Here is a 22175-nt window from a genome sequence, read left to right on the forward strand (position 1 = left end):
GGAGCACTTTCTCCTCCCCTGAAAAAATAAATATATATTGAGAAGTGTCCTTACACACATTAGGCTGAACAACAGTCCATCCATCACCTTTCTGCCGTAATTTCACGTACCCTAATCGGAGTCTAAGTGGGTACTCGACTTACCCAAAGCTCTCCCACTAGCTAGCGGATGGAACGAGGCACCTTACCGTGCTTGTTAGTAATGAAAGATAAGAAGTTAAAAAGCACCCCCTTAAGTAAACACTTCATCAAATCTCCACACTAACGTACTGTACTTGCAATAACCCTTATCCCTGAATGGCTTCCGGGCCTTGATATGTGACCTCCGGGTAAAAAAAGCAACGGAAGACAACAAACAAAGTTCACTGCCAGTCTCAACAGGGTCACTGGAAACACGAATATTGATCTCATCAGAAAGACCGAATACAGAGAGGACTGGAGAGCCATGATCATTGATGTTTGCAATAACAGATCAGATACCTGATACATGAAGAAAACTTATATATAAAGGACACTTTGTCCGTGTGTGTGTGTCTGTATGAGTGTCTGTGAGTGTGTTCCTCATGTACTCCGAAACGGTTGGATCTGATACCTGAAGAAGAAGAAGAATAATAAGAAGAAGAATATAATATTTCTATTATGATTTCCCGGCAACACAACTGCTATATCTAGGATACCGAGCACTTTGGATTAACTTAAACAACTTATTTGTAGGCGAGAATCTTAATTTTAAAAAAAAATGGAATTTCTTCAGTTAATTCAGTTGGATTATTATTAAATGTGATACTCATGGAGAAAAATGAAGGACAAAAGAAGGAGTACTGTGTAAGGCAGAGTACAGCAAATCACTACTCGCTACCATCCAGTTAAAGTTCCTCGTTCATTTAATGCGGGCAGATGTCTTGGAAAAAAGCTTGATGTTCGGAAACATCGCTAGATAAAAAACAAAGGAGAACAAAGTTCACTGACAATTTAAACAGAGTAACTTTAAACACAACCATAGATCTCATCAAAAAAATCGAATGCAGAGAGGACTGGAGAGCCATGATCCTGCAATAACATATGAGATACCTGATACCTGAAGGAAACTTATATATAAAAGACACTTTGTCTGTGAGTGTGTCTGTGTGACAGTCTCAGCGGGGTCACTGGAAACACGACTATAGACATAGAAAGTTTTATTAGTTAACACAGATCTAGTAAAACGTGTTCGAATAGCAAAATTCTTGTTAATAACATTGAAGTACAAGAAGACTTGAACGAGTAATGAGGCTTTATTTTGAAAAGTACCTGTAAATAAATGTCAGTTATGTAAACTGAAATACAGTCGATATTTTTATTGTCTTTCTTTGTTTATTTGCGACTGTTGTGTTATTTTTATTATTGTTATGTTGTGTTATTTTTGTTATTGTTATGTTATGTGTTTTTTATTGCCATGTTGTGTTATTTTTGTTTTTGTCATATTGTGTAATTTTTGTTATTGTTATGTTGTGTTATTTTTGTTATGGTTATGTTGTGTTATTTTTGTTATTGTCATGCTGTGTTATTTTTGTTATTGTCATGTTGTGTTATTTTTGTTATGGTTATGTTGTGTAATTTTTTTATGGTTATGTTGTGTTATTTTGTTATTGTCACGCTGTGTTATTTTTGGTATGGTTATGTTGTGTTATTTTTGTTTTTGTCATGTTGTGTAATTTTTATTATTGTTATGTTGTGTTTTTTATTGTTATGCTGTGTTTTGTTATTGTTATATTTTTTGTTGCTATTTTGTTTTATTTTTGTTATTGTTATGTGGTGTTATTTTCATTGTTGTTATGTTGTGTTATATTTGTTATTATTATGTTGTGTTATTTTTGTTATTGCTATGTTGTGTTATTTTTGTTATTATCATGTTGTGTTACTTTTATTATTGTCATGCTGTTTAATTTTTTTGTTGCTGTGTCGTTTTATCTTAGTTATTGCTATTTTGTGTTTTTGTTACTGTTATGTGGTGTATTTTTCTTATTGTTATGTTGTGTTACTTTTATTATTGTCATGTTGTGTTATTTTTTGTTATGGTTATGTTGTCTTATTATTGTAATTGTTATGTTGTGTTATTTTTGTTATTGTCATGTTGTGCTATTTATGTTATTGTTATGTTGTGTAATTTTTGTTATTGTTACTTTGTGTTATTTTTGTTATTGTTATGTTGTGTTATTTTTGTTATTGTTATGTTGTGTTATTTTTGTTATTGTTATGTTGTGTTATTTTTGTTATTGTTATGTTGTGTTACTTTTATTATTGTCATCTTATATTATTTTTGTTATTGTTATGTTGTTACGTTGTGGTGTCATAAAATATGCGTTTGTATATTGGTTGAAACTTGGATGGAGATGCTATATTAAAACGTGTCTATTTATAAAAGATTGAGTGTTTTATTATCTTACCAGAGTTAATGATTTTGTGTGTATGTTCGTCTAGTGGTCTTTCTATTACATATATTCATATGCTGTTAAGTGTGAATATGTGTGTGACATGCATTTCACATAGCTCTGTTTCTTCGTTGGTCGATCTGAAAATTCTCGTCTGGGAGGGAGACTTGATACCTGTTTTGGGAGACGAAGATTTATTTCACACCAAGACAAGAAATCGGTTCTATAGTTTTTTTTATTCACCTTCCAGTTTGTTCAGAAGTAAGGAAAGTGAATTTGGCTTGTGGTTTTTTCTTCTAGGTCTTATTTCTACCACGTCAGCGTTCGTTCCCACCCCCAACGAAGGGGAGGAGACAACGGCTAAGCCGTCCGCTTTCGTCTAAGTCGCAACCAAATCTCCTCAATTCAGCTAACCTGATCACATGACTCACACGCAATTCAATCAGCTGATCTTAACTTCCTGTCAACGTGTCTACACTGTAATTCACACTCTCCTTCCTCTCTCTCTCTCTCTCTCTATCCATTCTCTAACAATGTTGTGTTATTTTGTTATTGTCATGTGTTATTTTTGATAATATTATTTTGTGTTATTTTTATTGTTGTTATGTTGTGTTATTTTTGTTATAATTACGTTGTGCTAATTTTATTATTGTCATATTGTGTTATTTTTGTTCTTGTCGTATTGTTTTATTTTTGTTATTGTTGTGTTGTGTATGTTATTGTTATGTTGTGCTTTTTTATTATTATTATGTTGTGTTATTTTTGTTATTGTTATGTTTTGTTATTTATGTTATTGTTATATTGTTTTATTTATGTTATCGTTATGTTGTGTTTTTGTTATTGGCATGTTGTGTTATTTTTGTTATTGTTATGTTGTCTTATTTTTGTTCTTGTTATGTTGTGTTATTTTTGTTATTCTTGTGTAGTTTTCTTTTGTTATTTTGTGTTGTGTTATTTTTGTTATTGTGATGTTGTGTTATTTTTGTAATTGTTAAGTTGTGTTACTTTTATGATTGCCATGTTGCGTTATTTTTTCTATTGTTATATTGTGTTATTTTTGTTATTGTAATGTTGTGTTATTTTTGTTATTGTTATGTTTTGTTAAGTTAATTATTGTTATGTTGTGTTATTTTTGTTGGTGTTGTGTTATTTTATTGTTGGTGTTGTTGTGTTGTGTTATTTATGTTATTGTTATGTTGTGTTATTTATGTTATTCTGTTGTGTTATTTTCGTTATGGTTATTTTGTGTTGTGTTATTTTTGTTATGGTTATGTTGTGTAATTTTAGTGATTGTAATGTTGTGTTATTTTTGTTTTTTCCAATTGTGTTATTTTTGTTATTATTATGTTATGCTACTTTTATTATTTTCATGTTGTGTTATTTTTGTTATGGTTATGTTGTACTATTTTTGTTATTGTCATGTTGTTTTATTTTTGTTATGTTATGTTTTATTATTTTTTATGGTTATGCTTTGTTATTTGTGGTATTGTCATGTTGTGTTATTTTTGTTATTTTCATGTTGTGTAATTTTTGTTATTGTTATATTATTATTTTGTTCATTGTTAAGTTGTGTTTTTTTTGTTATTGTAAAGTGGAGTTTTTTGTTGTTGTTGTTGTGTTGTTTTATTTTTGTTATAGTTGTTTTGTGTTATTTATGTTATTGTTATGTTGTGTTTTTTTGTTATTGTTATGTTGTGTTATTTTTGTTATTATTATGTTGTGTTATTTTTTATTGTTACGTTGTGTTAATTTTGCTATTATTATATTGTGTTACTTTTATTATTGTCATGTTGTGTTTTTTGTTATTTTTATGTTGTGTTATTTTTTTCATCGTAATGTTGTGTTACTTTTATTATTGTAATGCTGTCTTTTTTGTTATTGTTTATGTTGTGTTACTTTTATTATTGTCATGTAATGTTTTTGTTTTTGTTATGTTGTGTTTATTGTTATGGCTATGTTGTGTTAGTTTTTTATTTTTGTTATTGTTATGCTGTGTTATTTTGGTGTTGTTATGTTGTGTTATTTTTGTTATTGTCATGTTGTGTTATTTTTGTTATTATCATGTTGTGTTATTTTTGTTATTTTTATGTTGCTCTATTTTTGTTATTGTTATGTCGTGTTATTTTTGTTATTGATTTGTTGTGTTATGTTTGTTATTGTTATGTTGTGTTATTTTTGTTATTGTAATATTGTGTCATTTTTGTTTTTGTTATGCTGTAGTTTTGTTAATGTAATGTTTTTTTTATATTATTGTTATGTTGTGTCATTTTTTTATTATTATTTTGTGTTATTTTTGTTATTGGTATGTTGTGTTATTTTTATTTTTGTTATGTTGTGTTATTTTTGTTATTGTTATTGTGTGTTATTTTTGTTATGGTTATGTTGTGTTATTTTTGTTATTGTGATGTTGTGTTATTTTTGTTATTGTTATTTTGTGTTATTTTTGTTATTGTCATGTTGTGTTATTTTTGTTATTGTCATGTTGTGTTATTTTTATGGTTGTTTATTGTGTTATTTTTGTTATTGTTATGTTGTCTTATTTTTATTGTTGTTATGTAGTGTTATTTTTTTATTATTATGTTTTGCTAATTTTGTTATTATTATGCTGTGTTATTTTTGTTATTGTCATGTGTTATTGTTGTTAATGTTATGTTGTGCTATTTTTGTTATTGTTATGTTGTGTTATTTGTGTTATTGTTAAGCATCGTTATTTTTGTTATTTTTATGTTTTGTTATTCTTGTTATTTTCATTTTGTGTAATTTTTGTTATAGTTATGTTGTGTTATTTTTGTTATTGTCATGTTGGATTATTTTTGTTATTGTCACGTTGTGTTATTTTTGTTATTGTTATGTTGTGTTATATTTGTAATTTTTATGTTGCGTTATTTGTGTTTTAGTTATGTTGGTAAATTTTCTTACTAAATTTGTTATTACTTTTGCTTTATTTCTCCCATTTGCTATTTCATTCAGTGTTTAACATAACATCACTAAGTTTTCTACGTTACTAATGCAACTTTATGTTGTTTATATTAAATATTTTATGCAGTTCGTTTGTTACGTGGAAGTGTCATTTAATTTATTTATTTAAAGTTACATCTAATTAATTTTGTATTAATATATTAGCCGTAACTTCTATTTTAACACTAAAATTATACACATTGAAATTAAAAATTTAGGTCTAAAAGCGGAAAGAATGTCTTACATTAAAATAACTATTGACTTTAGACTTAAATAAAATAAAAACTATATACTAAATAGATAGCGCTAATTTAATATATGTAAACCTAAAGTCTAGCCAGCACACATTAATTATAAAACAGATCCCTAACTTTATCGAGAGTAGACTTAGCCAAAAATTCAGACGACGGAATATATTTAAAAAATCAAACATCTACAAAACAGCTCTGAAACAACAAGTACGTGTAGTTATAACAAGTGAAGACTGCCTGGCACCCTGAGTGCATTTAGCCCCCTCAATTTAGTCCCCAAATGCACTGTCCCCCTCCCTTTAGTCCCCAAAGTCCCGAGGGGGCGTACAAATCCTGGAGAAAATAAACAAACGGTGCAGTTTTAGGCCTTCACATATGTAAATTTGAGTTTTGCACTATGCAAAAACAGAAATGTCTAAGTTCATTATTTGACCCCCCCTCATTTAGCCCCAAAAGTCCCCAAGACCTTAACATATTTAAATTTGAGTTCAGCCCCAGGCAAAACTGCCAAATATGCATACACAGAAACATTTGGACAAATAGGGTAAAAATAGTCCCAAAAAAGGAGTGTTTTTATTAGCCCTAAAAGAGCCCCTGTGGTACACCCAAAAGTTATCGCGAAGTATAGACAAACAAAATTATATAGAAATCAGTTAGTTACAACTTTTCAGAAAGTTTTGTATTATCAATTTTTTTAATAAGCACAAAAGTGTCAATTTTAACCAGTTTAACCTGAAAGGCTTCCCTGGGGGGAGTACAAACGGAGTGTTCCCGGAAAATCCGTTCCGTTACTTTTTTTACTCATATCATGTTCAATGTTTGTGCAAAATTTTAAAGATAATAAGCTCTTAATTTAAGCACAATGCAAACTTTTGGCTACTGTCGTAGAATACCGTTATGTCGATTCGGCATTTTATAAAATGTTATATCTCTCTTTTTACCATTTTAATCCATAATAACCCGGTGGTTGTAATACGTGTTGAATAGCTGAAGCAGAGAGTATTGCAAGTGTATAGACTTCTTTTTTATGAACAGATGTAGCCCCTCCGATACGCTGTTTTTTTTTCTGAAAAGACAAAATCTGAATCTCGGAATCTATAAGTAACTGCGAATAACCACAAGATGATCGATGGATGTCCGCCATTTTTGTTCCCGTATCTGTCAGCGTTCTTATTTATCAAATTAAAATCAAGAAAAATGTGATCTTTGATCCGTCAAAGAAAGCACATTAATATGAAACAAAAAGAAATTGGAAATCGGAAATGAACATGTTTTAATCAAAATAATGTCTTGCAAATCATGTACGCTATTCTGAAATGATCTCAGCTTTATCACTTTCTGTTTGCTTTTTTGTTTGTTTTTTCCCTTTTGCTTTGTGTTGATATAATTTAATAATTTAATAACAAGAGTGACTTTTTAATTTCTTTCGAGTTTATTTATATTCACCATGGGATCATCGATATAGCTTCACGTATAATTAATTTACATAAAGCCACAGCGTATGATATCACTATTATAATGGTGATTGTGTGCCTGTATCTTTGCCTTGCATACCATCTCTCCTAAACGGCATATCAACCGTTTGTATATTTACAGATGCAACCTCAAGTTCCATAAACGTCAAACGCCAGGCTCTCACCTTCCATCATATAAAGGAGAGACGTCTGTTAGTGTGCATGCATGTATGTATGTATGTATGTATGTATGTGTTTGTATGTCTCTCTAAAACTTTCGAAAGACAAAGAATGATTTTAGTACTGTTTTTAAAGCCAGGAAATCGGATGGATAATATGTGAAATTTAGGACAAAATATTTATTTTTTCTACCTTAATGACGGCAGAATCTGATGGGGGGGGTCATGTGCACTCATCTAGTTCTAAACGATTTTAACATCTGCGCATGCGTGAATTGCTTCACCTCTCGGAGATTTTAATTAGATAAATTTGTAGTGTCACGGTGTGCCTGACGCTATTGGTAAATGAGTTAAAGGTTTATCCCGTAACTATTAGTTTCTGCGTTCGCGCCCACCTTTCGGCGGAGATTTTATTTTTAATATTTTTTAAAGCGTATATTTCGACAAGCTTTTGCATTTAAACAGGATTAAATTCTTTGTTTTGTATTTTGTATTATATGCTTGGAACCAAACACAATTAGACGGCTTTTTTTATCGGCGGTTGGTTTAGTTGAGTGTTGATTTAAAGATCACATTATTATTAAACGTATGATAATTACTTATGTACCTATTTACTATGCCTCCCCACGGGACAGAGTTAGACACCAGGGTCGTTTTTTAACGTGGAGAAAAGGTACAAAAAATAAAAAAAATTGTCTCAGTTGTGAAGGACTGATCCTCCACCGAAAGACAATAAGAAATGGAAGTGCAGCATCTGAAGAACAGATGGTATTTATTTCCTCCCCCACTGAGCAAATTAGGCACAAGGCCGATTTTTAATGTGAGGAGTGAAGGGGAAATGGGGACCAACTCCCCGGGGAGTAGAATAGTGACAATTGGTATGAAGGGTTGCCCCTACATTGACCAAGGTCTTATACGTGGGGTCGCCCCCACATATGGTCTTTGCTTGCAGTATCTGCCGGAACAGATGGTATTTATTTGCTCCCCCACCGAGCAAATTAGGCACAAGGCCAATTTTTAATGTGAGGAGTGAAGGGAGGGGGAAGGGAAAGGGGGGATCAGCTCCCGAGAGGTGGGAAATGGGAGCTGATTAAAGGTCAGGCATGTGGGGTTGCCCCCACATCTGGTCTTTGCTAGTCATAGCTAGTCCTAGCTAGTCATAGCTTGCAGTATCTGCCGGAACAGATACTACACTTTGATCTTGACCAAAAGGCCAAGTACGTAAATCACAACTTTTTTTATCGTAACCGCTTAAAAACACTTTTTCTCGCTCGCTTGTCCCTATTCTAAATATTGAAGTGTTACAAGAAAGGCTTTCCCCTTTTCTTGTAAATAAGAAAAACATTAGATAAGTAGAAAATGAAATTAGGATAAGCCAAGATTCGAACCTGGTAAGCAAGGTTCAGAGATAGATGTTAGAATTTCGCTATTGTTAAATTACATATGAAATAGTTTAGATATGTTTGTTTTGTAAAAAGAATTTAATAGTTCATTCTTTATTTAAAACTAAATTAAAAAAGCCAGCTCGAAAAGAATTAATAATACAAATTAAAAATATATTGAAAAACTAGGTGAGGTTGAAAGATAGGTTAGTTGAGTATTCTTTGTTTGCAGAAGTGTGCTTTGGACAAACATGTGCTTAGCCATGTGAGTGGTCAGGTTTGGAATCACACAGCTGACGTCATAGCAAAAACGGATTTCTCAATATAAGAGCTAGGATTAGCAGAATGGAGGCAGTAGAGACAGTCGGGCGGTCAGAGTCGAGAGTCGGCAGCCGAGCAGAGGAGGGTCCCTTTAGTAGCGAAGGGAGAACATTTAACCATGTAGAAACGAGTTTGAATTCCTGACGTCATCATCATTTCGACCGGTCAAATTAAATAAAGAATCACCATCGATTTTTGTAACTGTTGTTTTCGTGTCGTCATTCAACAATTGAAGATAATGTGTTCATCATCTTTATATGAACTTTGTGTAACCCGTTCCAAAGTAATGTGTATCTCCATCATAAGTAATGATTCCCCCTCCTGTGTTAAAAGAACTGATCACCATTTCTCCTCGCTAATATCTTATAAAAATCGACAGAAGTGTAATATGTATAAATGTCATCATCGTTACCTCTGTATTACATGTACCCGTTATACGTCCCAGTCATCTCTCCGGTCCTGTCGGTGGAGCATTAGAATACACCGACTGCCCCCATACAGAGGGTAAAAGTCCCTCAATGCGGGGTCCTGGATATGACCTTAAACCATATCCAATGGTAAGGCCCCAGCTTATGGGCTTTAGGGAGTGTGGAGCCACCCTTTAATTGCCATTGCTCTCAGGTCCACTCTGATCCAGAGTGGTAGTACCTGTTAGGGTTCCAACTATGGGTTAAATAGAAACCGACTTAAAAACAACAAATATATTCTATTAAAATTGTTTTCTTCCGAATCTTTGGATTCGGCATTAAATAACCCGAAAAGGGTTGATATGCCGTAAAACAAAAACAACCAACCAACCAGCTATCACTCGATAGATGATACCCAACAGTAGTAGTGGGCTAATATCGGTGGATTTTATTTTTTCCAAACTGATATCAATTATTACTAGAGCTGTGACAACGGCATATTCTTCTTATTATTTTTTACTCTCGAGTATATATCCGACACAGTTAGGCACAATTAATCAACCGAAACCCACATCACTCTACATAGAAACATATAAAATATGAATTGATATATGCCTGAGAATGTAAACAGCGAAAAGATTATGCATTTTTCAGCAAATATAGTTAAATTAAAACAAGTAATTTAGCAAGTGTACGTAAACGCTATTTGATTTGATTTTTTTATATTGCCCGGGCAATAAAATAGTGTGCAGTGTTTTACACAACAAAGGCGTTGGGTGTATATAACCTCTGGCTTGTGTCCATTTGTGTGAGGGTGGTTTTACATATACAACAAAGAGCATACGTTTTGGTGTCATGTCATGACTTCTTAACAACGCCGGACAATTTCGTGATTTGATCTGCTTTTTATTGTTCATTCACTTCAATTCACTTCGGGGTCACAATTGCGTCGTTGTTTATCTATTTACGCCCTTCTCCACAACACCTATCGAGTGTCCAGCCGATCCGAAGACCGACTTTCGATTGTAAATCTCTGGTCGTTCGGAAATTTCCGTTACATAAACTCACAAGTTACGGAAACTGATGAACCCTCCCGAAATCTCGTGTTTCTATTATAACCTACTCTTTTGACCCCCTCCCCCCTCTACAAAAGGAGGGTGGACCTGTAAATTCACTCTTGTCCGTTCGTCTGTCAGATCTTTTTTCAATAACTACGCCTTGGATTTTTTTTTTAAATTTGGCACAAACATTACACATGTTATGAGTAAAAAGATAACAGAACGGATTTTCCGGGAAAACTCCGGTTACCCCTACCTCTTAGAGGTGCCTTTCGGGTAAAAATGGCTAAAATTGACACTTTTGTGCTTATTAAAATATGATTGCCTTGTATTTTTATAAAACTTTCTGAAAAGTTGTAACTAACTGATTGCTATATAATTTTGTTTGTCTATACTTTGCGATAACTCTTGAGTGTGACTCAGGGGCTCTTTTAGGGCTAATAAAACACTCAATTTTAAGGGATAATTTTACTATATTTATCCAAAATTTTCTATGTGTGTCTATTTAGCAGTTTTGTATGGTGCTGAACTCAAATTTAAATATGGTTAAGGCCTAGGGAACTTTTGGGGCTAAATGGGAGGGGGGCAAATAATGGACTTAGTCATTTCTGTTTTTGCATAGTGCAGAACTCAAATTTACATATGTTAAGGCCTAAAAATGCATTGTTTGTTCGTTTTCACCAGGATTTGACATCCTCTGTGGACTTTTGGGCTAAGTGGGGGGTGCGGCTGAATTTATTAATTTTTATGCCTCATATGCGACATTACCAATAACTTCATATATTGGTTTGAGCGATTTCCATTAAAAATAAGGATAGCTTTATCGGCATTATGTGTTATTTTTCAAATAATTTTACCTCAGCCCTTACCGAAACGTTTTTTTTTTTTACATTCTATATTGCTGTTTTAAATTTCTTCCATATTGATGGGCACTGTTGTGTTTTGTAATCGTACTAGCAGGCTGTCCGACGTTGCCCGCTTTTAAAATACACTTAAATATGATATTTATATTCATGCCTATTTTGTCTTTATTATAATAGAGCCCATTCTTTTTTATTATTATAGTGTACCCAATATATATTAGTGATTTCAAAAGTAAAAAAGAAAATATAACTCAGGTGCCATCAGGTAGAACATAAACCTAAATATTTAGTTCTTTAATGGCATTCGCTACCATAGGATCTTAGGACACATTGATATCAAAATTTTTAAAATTAACATCTAAAATTTCAAGTGTTTAGACCTAAAATTGGCAGAGGAGTTTGGTAGAGTTTTCAAAGATTGAATCATTGTATTTTACCCCCTTGAGAGCCCATTTCTGACTAAAAACCAATTAAATAGATCTTCCCACATCTCAACAGTCGTTAGGTCCAGTGTCGAGCCTATAGACCGAAAATATCAAGTGTTTAGACCTAAGATTGGCGGAGGAGCATTGTAGAGTTTCCAAGAGTAATTCATTGACTTTTGACCCCTTGACAGCCAAAATTCTCACCAAAGCCAATTAAATAGATTTTCTCAAATTTCAATACTCCTTATGTCAAATATTGAGCCTATACACGGAAAATATTAAGTGCTTATGCCCAAAATTGGCGGAGGAGTTTGGTAGAGTTTTCAAAGGTTAACTCATTGAATTTTGACCGTTTGACAGCCAAATTTCTGACCAAAAACCAATTAAATAGATTTTTCTAAACCTCAAAATGTTTCCTTAAGACGTTTCCACAGGTAAAATGAATCTTTGCGATGAAGTGGGTCGCAGAAACATTCATTCCGCGGATTTTAACGCCGCCAATGTTAGCGCCTCATTCTCATTTCTTTTAACTTTGCAAGAAATGGATTCAATTTCACAAATTGGCAAATGAAAATTCCTCTAATTCGACTTACAGATAACATCATACAATAACTATTAGGAAGCGGTGAGTGTATATATATATATATATATATATATATATATATATATATATATATATATATATATATATATATATAGTGTTATAATGGAATAATTCCAGGAGGAAATCCGGGTATGAGAGCTCAATGTGGTAAACAGATCAATAACATAAAAATATAACACGGAAATTACATAATTGTCGATGCAATAATTTATTTCAACCTTATGGTATTTTCAAGCATCTAAATTAGACAATTACATATTTGATACTGAAAGAAAGAAAGAAAAAGAATCGGATCTCGACCGTCAAAAAACCAGAGGGGGTGGTAGTAGCAATCCACTTAATACATTTTATACAGATATTGGGATGGATTTTTTAAAAGAAAAGAACAACAACAAAAAAAACAACAAAAATATTATGACACTTATAAACGGCAGCTCGATGTAGCCACAGATACACACACACACGCAACACACATACACACACACACACATACACACACACACGCCCTTAAATATGCACGTTCTTACACGTAAATGCCTTGACACGCGTTTACTAACCTAGGAAGAAGAGGGGGAAATATACGGATATAGAGAGAAGGAAATAGAATAAACAGCGCGTAATTGAAAAAGAAGAAAAAAATAGAAGAGAGTGACCACCCGCTGCCTGTCATATGGTTTCATTAGTCTAGAATCTCTGAGAAAGGTAAGGGAAAGAAAATGGAGATTATACTCGCGTCCTATGGTTAATTGAGTCATGGAAAGTAAGTCTATTAAAAGATAAATAAAAAAAATTAAAAAAAATTTATATACAAAGTTTTAAAACTATCTGTATGTTATCATGTTAAAATTAGTTAGAAATAAATATTATCTTATAATACATTTAAATATTGTATTTGTAATATATTACTATGAATTCAAAAAATTGAGTCTTATGTAGTTAATATTTTATCTATTTTTATGTAATTAATTTTATTGGTCGTTGTAATTTTGCTCACTAATATTTCATTTCTTAATTGATTAAGAAGCAGAAAATTGCAATATTAGTCGCTCTCAATTCGATAGGACGTATATAGTTTCGGTTAATATATACTTTTATTCATTCCGTACACAAAAGTACTTTCATGCACGCATAAAGAAATAAATAAAATAGTTATAATTTTACGGTTTTGTATTGATTTATATTAAATCTAATAATGTCTAGTTGTAGTATTTGATCTTTTTGACTTAACTCAGTTTAATAACTAATGTATTATCTGCAGAGAAAAATTATTTTCTTAAAGCTATCTCATTTATTTATAAGTAATTTTGATAAACAGGTACTTCGGGAAAAAGTACACCCAACTTAGATTTCGGACAACAAATCATCAAGTAGTTATTATCGAGTATATACCGGACAGCACTATAATTGCCAGTGGGGTGGGGTGGGAGGGTTTATCGTAAATAATCTAGTGGTGTTAAATTCGGTGTCTTTATCGTTATAGAATTATCTGTTCGTCGGATCTGGAGTTATTGGTTATTTTAAATTTACATTTATGTCTACATCTGGCCATCAGTTCATCTCGTTTGTTTAGGAGATTATTGTGTTCGTACTTCAGGATTCTTATTTTTTCCTCGAGGCATAAGCTGCATCTCTGCCGAAAATACATAAAAAATTAGTAAGAGCCTTCAATTACCTTAGATTTAAAATAGATATAACCCCAAATTGTAAAGAAGTTAATTATCTAGATATAACTCTAGACTTAAGAAAGGGGATATACAAGCCGTTCAATAAAGATAATAACACACCATCTTATATTTATACTAGATCTAACCATCCAAGTTGCATAATTAAACAAATACCTAAAACGATTAATACTAGGATTAATAAACTTTCGGCTAATAAAGAAATTTTTGAAGCAAACAAAAAATTATACAATAGAGCACTAGAGATATGCGGATACAGTGAAAAACTCACATATATTAAGAAGGAAAATAAAAATAAAAATAAATCTAAGAACAGAGGCCGGAATTAATCAATTTAGCTCTTATGCATTGATCATCGTATAATGATTAGATCACTGTGACTGACGTTAAGAACATATAAAAATAAAAGGTTTAAATTCAACGTTATATCTCGCGGTTAATGGTAGCCGATTTTATACGAGCTAGAGATGGCTCGTGTTGCCGGGTTCGAATCTGCGGACTGGTATTAATCGTGACACCCTGCACCGAAGATTCTCGTAAGGATATATATATATATATATATATATATATATATATATATATATATATATATACTAGAAGAAGTACCCGTCCTTGACTGGGTCAAAAACAGCTTACAGAAAATGGGCTGTGATTGATGAAAGTATGATAGATTATGAAAAGGAGGGGGTTGTAAAGAGATAGGTTTTGATACTCAAAAATGTTACCCTAAGCAAAATATGATGAAAGTAAACACAATTTTCCCGAAAATATATTTTTTTATAACCAACAAAATGATGTTTCCTTACAAAGAGAAAGTGTTATATATATATAATAATATAAATATACAAGAAATAAATTTTACCTATTTATTGTACCTATTTACAATGCCTCCCCACGGGACAGAGTTAGACATCAGTGTCGTTTTTTAACGTGGAGAAAAGGTACAAAAATAAAAATTGCCTCAGTCGTGAAGGATTGTCTTCCACTGAAAGAGAACAAGAAATTGAAGTGCCGCATCTGAACAACGATACTACACTTTGATCTTGGCCAAAAGCCATGTCGTAATCAACTGAATTCCTTCTAGTACACTGACAAAAAAAAGCTTAAACAGATATATAAATAAAAGGTTATGTAAATGTTTTAAAAAGACACGTAATCACGTGAGCAGGATTTTTTCCTTCTTTTGACACGATAACAAGTAACGTTCTTATTTTTTATTATTTATCTATTTAGCTATTTTCTAAAGAGTACCACGTGCAAGTGGAGAAGGAACAAACAGTGTTATGCAACATTTGTGTCGAGGATTGTCTAAAGTTCCGACTTTTGGGGGGGATTTCACTTTAATAAGAACGTGAATTTATGAGGTGAATTTATTCGACACAATATGATTCAACTCAAAAAATAAACAAAAGCTTACGTAAATTAAGATTAAAGTTAAGGTGTTATTGTGGACCCTCGCCACTATAAAAAAAAAAGCCTTGTTAAACTTTGTGACATATTTACATTCTATGGAGGACAGGCGCGAACGAACACCCGATAATTTTATTATACCATATTTCTTCAAACTGAAACATAATTATCAAAGTATACTTACGCAAATAGATATAAAACGTCTTTGTTAAAGTGTGTGTCATATTTCCATGGAGTACAGGCGCGAACGCAGACCTCACAATTTTATTATACCATCCCTATTTAATTTGAAACATACTTATCAAAGTATTCTTATGTGCATCTATATCAAAAACCCTTGTAAGCGTTTTTGTTTCATTTTTTATTTCCATACTGTGGGGACCAGGGGCCAACGCAGAACCCCACAATTTTAATGAACTACCGTTCTGCCAGATCAAACATACCCATTCCTGATCCTCGATACATCTTCTATCATTATATGTAATCAGTTTTTAAAAATAGTCAACCATGTAGGAGCCTATTCGTGACTACACACACACACAGACGTTCAGCTTTATATATATATATATATATATATATATATATATATATATATATATATATATATATATATATGGTAAAACTGGTAATAGGAAAAAACCTGAAGTGCTCAATACTATTGCAGAGCAAATATGTATTTTATTTTTTATTACCCTTTTATCTGTTTGGTTACATATGTTTCAGATGTTGGACCATGTTTACGATGGAACAGCCACGTCAGACCTTACAGAAACCTTCAACATCTGAAACATATGTACCCAAACAGATAAAATGGTAATAAAAAAATAAACCATATATATATATATATATATATATATATATATATATATATGTATATATATATATATATATATATATATATATATATATATATATATAAGTTTTATAAAGATATATAGAAAGAGGGAGAAGGGGTCTGAAAGTGAAACAATGTTCAGCGATTGATTTTGATTCATAAGGCAAACGAAAAATCTTAAAACACACACACACATGTATATATACATATATATGTGTGTCTGCGCGCGCGCGTGTGTGTATGTATTACATAAAAAAATTATATATTACATATATATACATATATTTTCAAATATTTGTACTGGTTTTTTGTTTTCTTAATTTCATGCATCCGGAGGAAGTCTCACAATAAAGATGAAACGTTAATGAACAAATCACTTGGGTTGTTTAGTCTTTTATTTCTCTACACACACACACAGACGTTCAGCTTTATATATATATATATATATATATATATATATATATATATATATAATGGAATTTGCCGTTGATTTCGGCGTATAAGGTTCCGCCACAACAAATAGGTCGCTCGAAAATCCACGCAGATGATTTGTTTATAGTGGTGAAGGCTTTGTGTAGAACCAACCACTCTTTTCGGTATTACTGCTAACCTCCGTTGATGCAGATTACTGCCACAGGACAGAGTATACAGTGGACCCCAGGTTTTAAATCAGTTTCATTCTCCTAGATGCATGTCTTACGGAAGATTGGGGGTGCATCCCTCCCAATGAATTAATGCGACTCCAGATACCAACCTGCAAATTTCTACGACTCAGCGCGGTACATACGGGCCCTAACATTCTCAAATACTCACCCATCTGGAACTAGCCAGGCTCCTCATTGCTTAACTGATTGTGCCGTACATATTGTGCCGTATAAGAGTGTATATACAATCTGATACGTATATATATAAGACACGCGTATATATAAGACACACGTATATATATAATATACGCATATATACAAGACACACGTATATATATATATATATATATATATATATATATATATATATATATATATATATATGTGTGTGTATGTATGTATGTATGTATATATACCGGTTTTATCGATTGGTTTCCGTGAGGTAAATCCAATTAAACTCGCGTGATTATTAAAAAGTGATCAATGTAGGACACACCTGGAATATATATATATATATATATATATATATATATATATATATATATATATATATATATATATAAACGTCTGTCTAGTGTAAATATATATGTACACGTGCGTTTGTTCTTTGATATGACAGGTGTGCGTTCAAATGCTGCTTTTATTTAAAGCACAATTTCACAGTGCTACTTAACTTTTTTTTAATTATAAACTTAAATTCAAGCCATTATTACGGTACAACTAGTGATGCCAGTAATAAAAAAATCAAGATTTGGTTCTTTCATATGACAGAGGCGCGTTTGAAATGAATGTTTCTGTTTAGAGCACATATGAATTATGATATTTGACTTTTCCATTTTAAATTTTTATTCAAGTCATAATGTATATATAAAATATTTCTATAAAACCAGCAGAAGGTTCATTACAGTGCAATATCGACGACAATATATCGTGGAGTGTCGTTGCGAGAGGCATGTCAGCTTTCTCCAGGTGCACCGCTATTTGATTGGGTGATTTCACCCATTTCGATGACAAAAAAATATGGAAGTGTGAAAGATTTGTTGATCATAATTTAATTACGGGCAGCAGCGGGTCACCTTGCAAATATATCTTAATTTGCTTAAGCTTGTTTCGATTCATTACACACCAGCATTGTATCGACTATTTTCATATAATACATTTGCTTAGTGAATTGAATATTGTTTATTTGTCCAAAAATAATTTATTTTACTGACGAATACGATCCAACAATTTATTTTTACATATGACGTAAATTATCAGTGATAAGTTCTAAGTTCAATAATGCGTAAGCAAATAATAAGTTAATTACAGCTTCTCTCCCAGTTTTTTGATTTTTTAATCATACCAAAACGCATTTTATATCCTTTTTGCGGATTGATTATTGTCGCTATTTCCTCTGATGAGTTATTGGGAAAATGGATTCATTGATTGATATAATAATTAAATTATGTTATGCTACGAATCAAATGCTATTAAGAATTGTTCATGTCCACTGAATTAAGGGAACAAATTGTAACATGCCCAAGGACGGAATACTTCTGCCATATCTGGGCAGAAGCTTCTAAAAACACCCTATCCAGGAGAAGAGAGGTTGCAAGCCTATCTTTGTTTTATCGTTATTTCCATAACACGTGCTCGTCTGAACTCCAATCTCTGGTCCCCCATCGCCAATCTTTTACGAAAAACACTCATCTAGCTGAATCCACTGTCAAAAACTTTCCCCACTCTTTATCTATGCCTAAATCAAAACGTAGGTTCCATAAACAAAGCTTCTTTCTTAGAACTGCACGCCTGTGGAACTCTGTTCCGTATGCCTGCTTCCCTCCTGACTACAACTTGGATGTATTCAAGTCCAACGTAAACAAATTCCTGATGAACCGCCCCCTTAAGTAGACATTTTATTAAATATCCACACTAACGTGCTGTACTTGCAATACCCCTTATCCCTGAGTGGATTCCGGGCCTTGATAAGTGTTGACCACCTTGTAAAAAAAAAACATCCTGAAATTTGGAATATAGATTTTTGTCATTGATTCGTTCTATGCTCTGTAATTACATTAAGCTTCTTAAATAGGTGTTGGTATGTATAAAAATAAAATATAAGTGAATGAAAAATATTCCCACAGAAATATATATATATATATATATATATATATATATATATATATATATATATATATATATATATATATATATATATATATATATATATAATAGATATTAAAAACAAACCGCGCATAAAAATTGCATGAAAATTCTCTCAAGGTGATTCGAAATGCAAAATAGTTCTTTAGAGAGGATGGAGTTCAACATCAGTCGAGCGTTACGATGTGTAGATTCAAAACAGCTGATATAATGACAATTGTTTTGTTTTTTTCGGGCAGAGTTGTAGCCCAAAGAGAAGTCCGTCTTCAGTCAAATTGGCCCTTACAGTAAAAAGAGAGAAAACCAGTATGAAAACCTTCATTATCGGCTTAATTAGAAAAATGGATTTAAAATTACATATTAAAGTAATTAAGTTCAGGCTAAGCGGGGAAAAATTCAGTTCCTGAAAGCTCGTATTACGCTGACCGGAAATTGTCTAGACATAACGAAAAAGATCTTTCTATAAAGTGATAAATTCGATGTAACTATTCTTTTAAAAGGTTGGAGGAGTTAGGATTATAAAGTTTTAAGTGTTGCAGAATCATAGCTTATTAAGGTTGTGCAAAAGTCATGATGATGATAAAGATGACAAAATCATAATAATAATAATAATAATAATAATAATGATAATAATAATAATTGTTATTATTATTATTATTATTATTATTATTATAAATGCAAAGTAATTCTAATAATAGTATATTTAATGATCATGGGTAATAATAATAATAATAATAATAATAAAAATAATAATAATAATAATAATAATAATAATAATAATAATCTATACATATAAAAATCTAATTCTTGGTTGGTTAGTTATCAATAAAATGATATTTCTACATTATCAATTTAATTGAAATTTTCAGACAGACCATCTTCGAGTTTAGGAATGGTTTTACGTTATTAAAGTAAATTGAAATTACAAATTATAAATTAAATGAAATAAAAATATTTTTGTAAGCCTTATCTGCGGGACTGTTTTCTGGTAGAACTGAACATTCGTTTCAATTCATTTCATACACCACGATTTGACGACTCAAATTACAAGATTTCATTTTCTGTAAAAAATAAACATCCTTCTTTTTTTTTAAATTAACTTCATTTGTTTATCTTCCTAATTTTTTTAATTGAAAAAAAGTTTTGTTTGTTATATCAGGTAAAAAAAAAAAATTGCTCGCCAGAAGGTGCGTTTTGCGTTGAAGCATAAAAGTCGAAGAACATTAACAAAACTATCTTAGTTGTAAAAATCATGTTTTAACAAAATTGGCAGTACACGTTTTTTTGTGTTTGTTTTTGCTTCTTTTTTTTCTCAAACAGTTGTTTCTATATGAGAAAATATGAACGTTTTTTTTATTATTTAAACAATCAATTGTTAGGTGAAAGTATAGAGATGATTTTTTTAGTGTTTTTATTTAATGTAAAATGTTCATTCGGCTTGAATAACACAGCGTTTATGTCTATATTTGAAAATTACAAATAACGGCAAATTCTGTGTTAAACACGATAAGTTTGGGAAAATGTTTTAAAACTAAAAACTATACAAAATACGGTTAAAAACCATATACATCAGTATGTCACGGAAACATATATTGAGTGAGTTTTTGACAGTATTTTGTATAGATTTTAGTTTTAACTCATTTTCCCAAGCTTAACGTGTTCAACGCAGTCTGCCGCCAATTGCATGCTTTCGATCAGATTAAACATTTTACACTAAATAAAAACACTAAAATTTTATTTAGCTAGGTAGAAATGTAACTTATCTTGCTTTTGATGACATGTATTTGTTAGATATTTATTTTTCAACAACTTTTTCGTATCTGTGTTTAGTAATACAATCCCGTTTTATTTAATATAACGTTTAGTCGGCTCGAAAAATAGTGTTTATCGGTGCATTTAAATACGTTAAGTTTAGGAAAATCAGTTAACAACTAAAAAAAAAAACTATACAAAATAATGTCAGACACCCACCGAATATGTCAGCCTATGTCACGGTAACATATATTCGGTGCGTTTTATATAGTTTTTTAGTTTTTAACTGATTTCCCCAAACTTTACGTATTCAACAGAGTCCGCGACTATTTGTTTTTTTTCAAATACATCGATAACCACTCTGTTTTCCGAGCCGATTAAACATTTTACATTAAATAAAAACACTAAAATTTATCCAGTTATGTAGAAACGTAATTTACCGTACATTTGCTTTTATTTATTTGTTTTGGGACAACTTTTTCGAATCCGTATATAGTAACCCCCCTCAACCAAATATTGATTAAAAACTTACATTTTTGAATACAAAAAAAACTCGATTTAACGTTTCAATATTTTTGCAACGTTCTGATTAATCCACTGATTCTTGGTCGTGCCCAAAGCCATATTTGACGGAAACTCCAGAGGATCCGGATCCAATTCTGCAAGAGTACCATATGTTTTTTTTTCATTTTCGCCTTTTTTTTTCACTTTTTTGAGTGGATTGTAGTACTAAGAATATAAGAAACATTCATTTTCTCTTTTTATAAGATTTTCCATTACACCAAATTGATCCACTGCAACGCCTGGAAGGGTACAGCTAATAATAATAATAATAATAATAATAATAATAATAATAATAATAATGATAATAATAATGATAATAATAATCATAATGATTATGATAATAATAATGATAATAATAATGATAATAATAATGATAATAATGATAATGATAATAATGATAATGATAATCATAATAATGATAATAATAATAATAATGTTAATAATGATAATGATAATAATAATAATAATGATACTAATAATAATGATAATAATAATAATGATAATAATGATAATGATAATAATAATAATGATAATGATAATAATAATTATAATGATAATAATAATAATAATAATATTGATAATAATAATGATAATAATAATGATAATAATAATAATGATAATAATGATAATGATAATAATAATAATGATAATAATAATAATCATAATCATAATAATAATAAGGATAATAATGATAATGATAATCATAATAATAATGATAATAATAATGATAATAATAATGATAATAATAATAATGATAGTAATAATAATAATGATAATAATAATAATGATAATAATAATGATAATAATAATAATAATGATAATGATAATAAT

Source organism: Euprymna scolopes, chromosome 30 (assembly GCF_053919585.1).
Source record: "Euprymna scolopes isolate OS-2025 chromosome 30, ASM5391958v1, whole genome shotgun sequence".
Taxonomy (NCBI): Eukaryota; Metazoa; Mollusca; class Cephalopoda; order Sepiida; family Sepiolidae; genus Euprymna; species Euprymna scolopes.